Raw genomic sequence first — 10566 nt, 5'->3', positions numbered from 1 at the left:
GCACATCTACATTTACAATGCTTACCTGATAAATTAATTTATTTAATGATAGTGAGCGTCCAAGAGTCATCACTTGTGGGATTAAAGCCCAGTCCTACAGGGGGAAGTAAAACACCCCACAAAATCTTAAATTATGCTTACCAGATAATTTTCTTTTTATCTGTACGGGGAGAGTCCACAGCTGCATTCATTACTTTTGGGAAATACAGAACCTGGCCACCAGGAGGAGGCAAAGACACCCCAGCCAAAGGCTTAAATACCTCCCCCACTTCCCTCATTCTGCAAAGGGAACAAGAAACATTAGGAGAAATATCAGGGTAAAAAAGGTTCAAGAAGAATGAATAAAAAAGAATTTAAGGCCGCCCACAGAAAAAATATGGGCGGGAAGCTGTGGACTCTCCCCGTACAGAAGAAAAGAAAATTATCTGGTAAGCATAATTTAAGTTTTTCTTCTTAAAACAGGGAGAGTCCACAGCTGCATTCATTACTTTTGGGAAATCAATACCCAAGCTATAGAGGACACTGAATGCAAACAAAGGGCGGGAACAATAAAGGCGGCCCATTCTGAGGGCAGCACAGCCTGCTATAACCCAGGCCCAGGACAAAAAACTACTTCAACAGAAGCAGAAGGAACAAAAATGTGAGGAAGACCAAGCAACAGCCCATCAATTAGAGCCATAGGGATCCCTAATAGAGACCACTCATAACACTGGACTCAAACTGTGCACAAAAGCCTCTGAGGAGACAAGAGCCCCATTGTCTAGAAGCACACAAAAATAAATCCTCTCCATAATCAATGGCAAGGGGAACAACAAACAAACTCCCCACACCACATTCTCCCTAAAGAAGAAGAAAGGAAGAATCATATAAGAAAGTCCGAAAGGACCTCCAGAAACAATCCCCGAAAAACTCAATGACAGACTACAAGGCTGCAAGAGACAAAGCCCCGTAGAGAATACTCTACCGATATAGAAGAGAACAAAGAAAGAAAACATTTCAGACCACCTCCTACATGGATTCAAAGGAACCAAAGTAAAGCTTCAACCAGAGCCGAAATCCTAGAAGGACAAAAGGTAGAACATAACTACCTTACTACAGATAGCCATCTGGCACATAAGAACTGAACAGCCGTAGGACAGAAACTCCGGGAGCAGAACAGGAACAGAATAGCAAAATACGAGATGCCACAAGCGAAAGCCGCAGGCTTCCATCGAATAGGCAGTCATGCTAAACGTCAAGTCATAATAACTAGCCCCCGAGACACTAGCAAAATTGCACCAGGATCTTCCTGGAAAGGAACAAGAGAAAAACTCAGAAAGCATGGCGGCCCAACTCCCCCCCTACTAGAAAATGGGTTAAGGGAAGACGTCACCCTGACCAAAATGAAGAACCAGCTACCTGCTAAGGGTAGGTTCCATATCATCCGAATCACCTGCAAGGTCTCCCAACCTAAGGAAGGAGCACTCAGGATTTCTGATACGTGGTCGATGCCCAAACAGAGCAGTCAGAGTCCCTGACCCCATACTCTGATCGAACGGACCCTTCCCAGAAGCAACTGGCAAGCTCCAAAAGGATAAGGAGGTTACCCAGAGAGACTAGTTCGGGTTCCAGGATACCTATCCTCATTGCCCTTCAGAAACTCAAAGGGAAGGAACACTCAGCAAAGAGAGACCCTCAAGCCACTGAAACTTCTAGAGTCAGATGAGAAAAACTACCTCAGGGGAAGCCAACTGGATAACCCCAATAAAAGAAATCAAAGAAAAACCCAGGAAGACTGCACTAGAGAAATTCTGAGGAAAAATTTCCTCCATTTCTCTGGAAAAGAGAAAAGGAACCACCCCAGTAGGAACAAGGAGAATTCCCCAGAACCAGAAAACCAAGCTTGATACTGGACGTCGGACAGATCCAAAGTCTCTGAAAATCTGGAACCCAGATTAACCAAAATGCCAAGTCAAGACAAGGACTAGGTTAAAAAAACGGACACCAAGAAACAGGAGCTGGATTAAAACCAAGAAAACTTGCGGAACAACCACAAGTTACCCCAGCTAAAAATGAAATTGCACAAGAGTTGATGCAATCACTGCCAAGCCCCCATGGGGTCTTTAACCCTGATCTCTCATGTCATATCCCAGAGACTGTTCACTCACTGACAAGGTAAGACCCAAAAGAGATCAGAACTCAAACCCTAGCCAATACTGTTTGAGAGAATATGGCACTCTCTAAAGATTCAGTCTGGATCAACCCTCCAAAGCTTAAGGAATAGACGAATGAACAAGCATCCTAAAACTCCCATCCTGCAATGGCAAAAGAGACTCCATAACAATCCCCCAGATCCCCAAGCATATAGGATCAAAAGGAGGGTACTACAAGAAAAAAGGTCCCTAAGAACAGGGTCTCCTCCACCAGATGACAGGAAAGCCTTCCCTAAAAGACATGGGGAAGTGAAAATACAGCAATCCTCGAAAAGGAGAAAAGAAGCACTGCCTAAGGAGATCGGAAGCAAAAAGGACAATTCAATCCACAATGGAGTTCCAATAGAGGGGAAAAAACACCCCCTACCCCAGGTACTTGAGATCTCCATGAAGTCATCTGATCCCTCTCGGAAGGGAGAACTCTAGTTCCTGTCCAAAGGACCTCAGGAACTACAAATATACTGCCATAGCAGGATTCGTAATCCCTGGCAACTAAGCTAGCTATGCAGGGACAAGACACTTAGGATTGAGAACGAATCAATCATCGGACGCCCCTTCAAGATGAAATAAGTAGGACCAGCCTAACATCTAGGATAGAAGGGCCTTCTATAGCTTGTACAAACAGGAAAACAACTCTGTAACAAGAAGTAAGCAAACTTAGTACCAAACAGGACCAGTCTGTTACCCAGGATACAACGTGTCTGATATAAACCTCAAAGTACCGATTCAGAAGACGGAGGATCTGTTGAAAAGTCAGAACTGGGATCCTCCAAAGCCTCCAATACATGTCTCAGCAGTACACGCAGGTGCACCTTTCTAAATCTAAAGGCAAAACTCACCTCCGGTGGGGCATCTGAAGACCCCGACCCTGAATGCTGTACCCCTGAAGCCTCAGAGGAAACCGCTTCCCCAGAGGAAATATCCGATACAATCGATCCCTCACCTGATGCACCCCTGTTAAGAGGACATGGATGAACTCTTCGCTTGCAAACAGGAAGATGTAAGTGCGCCAACACCAAAGATATGGCCATGCGAAACCGTGCAGTAACCTCTGGTGGAAATAAACCTCCTTCCGTTGAAAGGGTAAAGGTATATGGGACAACTGCCTGTGTAGGAACAAAAGAACTTAGGGAACGCACCTCACGGGACACAGAATCCTCAGAGATGGACAGCTCAGCGGTCTCTAACGCCTCCCAATTGGGAGAAGAGAGCACTCTATTATGGCATATGGAACATAATTGATTGGGCTGGGATACCCGGGCCTCCCCACAATCTACGCAGGTAACAGAATCTGAATCAGAGAATTCCTTCGAAAAATCAGAATCCTCCAAAACTCTGACTGATTAAATTATGGATAAAAATAACTGGCACCTTGCACCCCCAATGGCTGGGGCACTCACCACCTCCTATGACCCAGACAAGTATAGAACAGGCCTCTCCACCAACACTCGGTCAGGAATACGGAAATGGAGAACGAAAACATGACCACGCCCGGTCACGAGGTGCAACATGTAGGCCCAAGGAAAAGAGCACCAGTCTACCAGAAACTGTGCAGCTCAAAAACAAAAACCTGTACATTCCATAATAGCCATGAGCCCCAACATCTCTACACATAAGCAGACAGAATCACATAACAAACATGATTAAAGTCCCCCACTGTTCAATAACCCACCTCAGGAGATATTAACCCTTGATTCCATAAAGATAAAGGAGTCCCACTGAGACCCTGTCTTCTATAATTACATTACATTCCCACAATGAAAAGGAAATTAAAACAATCTTATGCCGTGGAACAGTAACACAGACCTTCAAGTTTGACAGATAGTAGTGTTGCCTCTGACATATACAGATAATCCTGAATCGCTAATATCTTTTATATGCAGGATTGTTGCTCTTTTATATGTGAACCCAGAAACCACTTTTAGATATACTGGGCAAAATAGGGTGAGCAGTTATTAGCAGTGCAGAAACAATCTGCTGAGTAATTGGATTTAAAAGTTAATAAACCCTTGCTGCATCAGGGTAGCTGTGTAGATACAAATGAAATTAAGTATCTTATAAGAGAGGAAGGCAGTTCATATGTATCACTTAATAAATGAAAGTAAAATTCAGTCCAGAAGTACAATGAGCATGATTGTTTCCTAATAGTTTGGCAACAATGTGAGATGTACAATAATTTGTTAACAAAAACAGCTTTGAATGAGAGTGTCCAAACAGGAATCTGCAGCTTACACAAAATAAGTAGATACAAACGGAGGATGGTGTGAGTGCTATCAAAAAATGGTGAATTGGGGGGGGCGGAGCCAAGCCGTGCTGGGACATGGCCGCATTTGTGTGAAGCTCCGTTAGAGTTGCAGCTCAACTAACTAGTGGAGATATGGTAGAGACCCTGACCTTACTTAATAACACTTTTTTAATAGCCTAGAGGAGACCCGGAGCAGAGCAAACCCTCTCATTGCGGCATTACCCACTTCCTTCCTGCCTAAAATTGAAGGAACCCATACGCCTAACAAAGTCCCGGTCGCCATCTTGGACAGCGATACAATCTAAGTGACGGCTCCCTATACCCGAGCCTAACCGGGCACCCACCACATCAAAAATCCCGCATATATACTTGAGAGATCTTACGGTGGATCCGGTCGATTAGAGTGGCGGATTGCAGGGGAGACTTGGTAGCGCTTTGGTTGCGCTGCATATGTACTGCACACGTGGGACCTGCAATTAATGGAGAAAAGCCTGCTGCAACACAGAGGTGAGATATCATATAACCCTGTTCATGAAAATCGGAGGGTAAGAATATAAAGGCAGTTATCTGACCTATATGGACTTTAATTAGAGAGACTTACATACAACTTATAACAGGCCTCACAGCAGCCCTGAATTATTGCTGGGACTTATAGATAACTCACTTATGGTAATCAAGCCAAAGTACAGCGGGGATTATTCATCATAAAACATATACAAGACAGAGGCCAGTTTAGATCTATACTTTGAGGAGGCCTGAAGCACAGAGGGTAATACGTGGCACAATATAAAACTACTTAAAACTTTAAAACTTTAATACATAAAAAGGCTGATTATCTTGCTACACTGAACAAGATCCTCCCACTTAATACCTACGCAATAGTGCTGCTAGAGAGAGAAAGGATTCTAAGAGGCTCTACCCTGCAACCTCAGGAGGCTTACAAAATGTCACAACGTAAAGGCCCTAAACCAGATAAGGCTGCCAAATTACCAACGTCCACACCATCTGTGACCACTTTTTTCCACCCCTCAGATCCTAATTCTACAGAGACTTCCCAATCACAAGAGCAGTCTCATCTTGAGACGCAAATAGAATATTCAACCTCACAATACAAATCCCTATTGGCCTTGCCGTCACAAATAGCGGATCTCCCCTCCAAATCAGACTTTGAATCGCTAAAATCCTTTATCAAAGGGGAGATGAGGGAGCTAAAGAAGGACTTAAACGACATGAGCTCCAGAATTGACTACATAGAGGAGGGGCAGGAGACGCTTAACTCTATAGTTAGCACAAATTCACAACAGCTATCCATACAAGACTCCATGGTGCAGTCTCTGCAAGAAAAACTAGAAGATCTAGACAACCGAGGGAGAAGGAACAACCTTAGGATCAGGGGAATCCCTGAAGAGGTATCCCAAGAGCAGTTGAAATCATATGTCAGAAAGCTGTTCCAATCCCTACGCCCCAGATCAACCCCCCTGCAGCAAGACGACATTGAAAGGATCCATCGAGCACTCAGACCACCCTCCAAACCTCCAGCCCCACCCAGAGATGTGATTATGAGGTTCCTAAGATTCACAACTAAAGAAGAAATTTGGCAAGTGGCGAGATCAAGAAGATCCATATCATTTAAGGATCATACCCTACAAATATTCCAAGACCTTTGCCCACAGACCATACAGAGGAGAAAGGAGGTTAGATTCCTCACTAAAGCCCTACAAGAACATGACATCAGATATCGTTGGGGCTACCCCTTTAGCCTGATTATCAATCATAACGGCTCACAGATTATATACAAGACTTTCCAAGACCTGGATACCGTGACAAAGAAATTGAACATCACCATTGAACCCCCAGCTGACAACATCTTAGAGACACCAGCAAGACACTCAGATACCATGCAAGACCCCCCCAGGGAGCAACGGCTTCAATGGAATAGAGTTCACCCCAAAAGAAGGAAAACAGACGCTCCTTCCTCGGGCCCCTCACGCCCGCAGGATCCCTAATGCACACCTTATTTGACCATCTGGGTCTAGATATAGTCCCTCAGTCACTGTGACACTTCATTCATGCTGAGATGACACCCTTAACCTTATTTTTCTTGGACTGTTCCAGATCGTGGGTACTGGGTAAGAAATAGAAAGCTGATGAATAGCAGCTGATACTATTGATTCACTATTGTTGTTTGGACTGGCTAAGCCAGTGTCACAGACACTGGACACCTTTAGGTTTAATTTTCGCAAAGTATGTAAAATTGATAACAGTTGATGCTAATTTAAAACACTAGATTTATGAAAGAGAGGCACTGTTTGAGTTTCATATGTCTGATACACCCCAGTCCTATCCATACCCACCCCCCTCCTCATCCCATTCCCCTTCCCCCCCTTACCCCCCCCCCCCGCTTTACCCCTCCTTCTACAGGTCTCTACCAGAAACCTCTAAATAACATATGTATAATCATCAAGAGCACTATGCAACTACAGGTACTCCCCAGTCAAGGTGTATAGTTTTAGAAATACACTTTCTGTTAGTTTTGTTTATAATTTTTGTTTATTTTTTGTTGATATGATCCTACCTGCCGTATGTGTACTGCCTCATGCCTTTTATTTGTTGTTACTGCTCATAACTGCTATGACCTACATAACTGAACTGTACATGACATCTGTAATTTCATTTTTACCATATTACGTTAATGATGAAAGATAGGTCTAATTTTAAAATACTTTCTCACAACGTCAAAGGGTTTAACATCCCACAAAAAAGATCCGTTGCCTTTAAAGATTATAAACGGCTCTGTTGTGATATTGTAATGCTACAAGAGACCCATTTCAGAATAGGAAGGGAACCCCGTGCCTCCTTTAAGAAATTTGGCACTGCTTACTTTTCTTCTAATAGTTCTAAACGTAATGGAGTTTGCATAATGATAGGTAAAAATGTCCCATTCCATGTGACATCGGTCAATAAAGATAAAATGGGGAGATATCTGATAATTTCAGGGATGTGGAAGCATAAACATATAACTTTAGCTAATGTCTATGCCCCTGGCGTGGGTGACCCCGGTTTCTTCCATCAGCTTTGTAATAGGCTCCTGGAGTGTCCCGGGGGTGCCCTGATTATGGGCGGTGATTTTAATGTTGCCCTAGATCCTGCTGTGGATTGCTCCACTGGAAAGTCGTCGGTTCCCAGCAGGACTCTGAAATTAATTAAATCCAAACTAACTTCCCTAGCTGTTCATGACATTTGGAGACTCCACCACCCAACTACAAAAGATTACACTTTTTTTTTTTTTTTTTTTTTTTTTTTTTTAAATTTTAATGCTTTTATTGAGATTTTTCCAGGGTATACATAGAATAACAATAAAGAAACATTCAAAACAACAACAATTATTGCAATAGATGAAACATTGTTACAATTATGCCACTATTCTTAGGACAGTAAAGCTCGAGGTTAGCTATTACTATTGGTTTGAATGACAAATACCAATCAGCTGCCGTCTATGTATGTAGATTATCTATGAGTGAGGTATTAGTAAGAGTGGCCGCCTCCCACCTGTTTTGAATTAGCTACATTACGTAGCTGTATTGGTGTTCTGGTTATGGAGAGTGTGATCAGTAGTTAAGGGGTTGTGAGGGAATGAATTGTTACTGACTATTTATATATTCTTCCCATAAGAATATTATGTTGTGAAATTCTTCTACTCGTTTAGTGCGGGTATAGTGGTACTTTTCCAGTTGAAGATAGTGTGTGACTTTTGTTTTCCAAACTGCAGGAGATGGTAGGTTTGTTTTTTTCCAATTAAGTGGTATTAGTCTCTTTGCTGAATTGATCGCTATAGTGAGGAGGGTTCGTTTTAATTTACATGTAATTTTGGGGAATTTGTTGAAGAGAAAAACCCAGGGCGTGAACGGGAGTGATGCCCCCAGAACCTTTTCGATTTCTGGTTTAAGGGAGTGCCAATATGATGTTACTATCGGGCAGGTCCACCAGATGTGTGCAAAAGTTGCCGGTTCCCCACAATCTCTCCAACACATGGTGGACGTGTTGGGAAGTAAATGGTGTAGTCGAACAGGTGTATAATACCATCTACTTAATAATTTTATATTCATCTCCAGCATCGAAATAGAAGATGAGGCTTTTGTCATTTGCTGGAAAATTATGGTCCAGTCTTGAAAGTCTAGGGTGGTTTCGAGGTCTGCTTCCCATTTAGCTATGTATGTGGGGGGTGTCGCGTGTGACACCTGCGACAACATTTTATATGTTAACGATAAGATTCCCCTCTGTGGATGAGGTTGGAAGCATATTGTTTCAAATTGGGAGAGGCGTCTTTTCAATTGTGGTCTGAAAGGATGTGTTGATAGAAAGTGTTTCAGCTGTGTGTAAGTAAACCAGTTTTGGAAATGTGTACCGAGGGTGTCGCAAATGACCTGTTGCGGTTGAATTTCTCTATCGTTATATAGAAGGTGATGTGGGATTGAGCTTTGTAGGGAGGTGGTAAGGTGGGCTGTGTTGGGTGTCTTTATCAAGGAGGAGAATGGTGTATTTTTGCTGACTGGTGTTAGGGGGGAGTACGTGGTGGAGATCGTGGGGTGTTTCTTAAGTATTTTATCCCATTGTCTGAATGTTTCATGCACCAGTCTTGGGGCTGTGGGTAATAGTTTACGTTGGACGTTGGGAATCCAGCAATTCCCGCATAGATAGTGCTTATCAGAGAGTGATTGTTCTAGTTGGACCCACTCTTTGTTCGTGTTATGTTTGCACCAATCAACAATTCGTGTGAGGAACACTGCCTGTCTATAGCGTGATATATTAGGGGCTCCTATCCCACCCAACTCTTTTGGGCGGTATAAAGTAGAGGTGGCAATGCGAGGTCGTTTGTGTGACCAAATGAAGCAGTTGATTTGCTTTTGTAGTGAGAATAGTAGGTGTTCTGGGAGTGGGATTGGGAGAGTTTGCAGAATGTATAAAATTTTAGGTAAAATGATCATTTTGATCGCGTTGATTTTCCCTAGCCAAGAAAGGGGTTTAAGGTTCCATGCATTGAGGGTATTTTGGATTGTCGAGTTGAGGGTTTTATAATTGAGGGAGATTATGGATTCCGCAGATGGTGAGATGTATACTCCTAGATATTTAATGGCCGTGGGTTGTATGCGGAAGTGATGACGTTGTTGGATTCTATCTATTATGTTTGGGTGTAGGTGTATGGCCAGTAGTTCAGATTTTGTGATATTAATTTTAAAATTGGAATATGTACCATAGACTTGTAGTGTTTGCATCAAGGGAGGCAATGACTTCTCGGGATCTGTTAATGTTAAGAAGATGTCATCTGCATATAAGGTTATCTTATATATAGCGGGACCAATCTCGAACCCTTGGATGCCGGCATTGTTTCTCACGTGGGAGGCAAGCACTTCCATTGCTATTATGAATAGGAGGGGCGAAAGTGGACAGCCCTGCCTTGTTCCATTAATAATTTTAAAAGGGGATGAGACAGAATCATTTAATTTGATTGTGGCCTGTGGGTAATTGTAAAGGGTGAATATTTTTCCTATAATTTCTTTGGGGAAGCCGAATGCGTGCATGGTTTGTTTCAGAAAAAACCAGTCTAGCCTGTCAAAGGCCTTTTCTGCGTCCATCGACAAGAATATCGATGGGATTTTTTGGGTTTTTGCGTGCTCCATGAGGTCAATTATTTTGGTGGTATTATCCCTAGCTTCTCTAGATGGTGTGAAGCCTGCTTGGTTGATGTGTATGATGGAAGGTAGTGTTAGGTTAATTCTGGTGGCTATAATCTTTGCAAAAAGTTTTACATCAAAGTTCAAGAGGGAAATGGGGCGGAAGTTTGCAGGTGTGTCTGGGGGTTTGCCTGGCTTCGGGAGCACAACCACCTGGGCTTCCAGCATTGAAGGTGGGAAGGGATTATCATCCGTCACCTCATTGAACATCGCAGTGAGATGAGGTGTCAATACGGCCGAAAAGGTCCTATAGTACTTGGCTGTGAAGCCATCTGGACCGGGGCTTTTCCCGATTTTTAGGGTCTTAATGGCTGTTTGAACTTCTCGGGGGGATATTGGTTTGTTAAGTTGATTTTTTTGGTCATCCGTCAACACTGGCATTGGGTATTTTGTGATA

The sequence above is a fragment of the Bombina bombina genome, chromosome 2 (assembly GCF_027579735.1).
Source record: "Bombina bombina isolate aBomBom1 chromosome 2, aBomBom1.pri, whole genome shotgun sequence".
Taxonomy (NCBI): domain Eukaryota; kingdom Metazoa; phylum Chordata; class Amphibia; order Anura; family Bombinatoridae; genus Bombina; species Bombina bombina.
The sequence above is the reverse complement of the archived record's forward strand: the minus strand, read 5'-3'. Positions refer to the sequence as shown.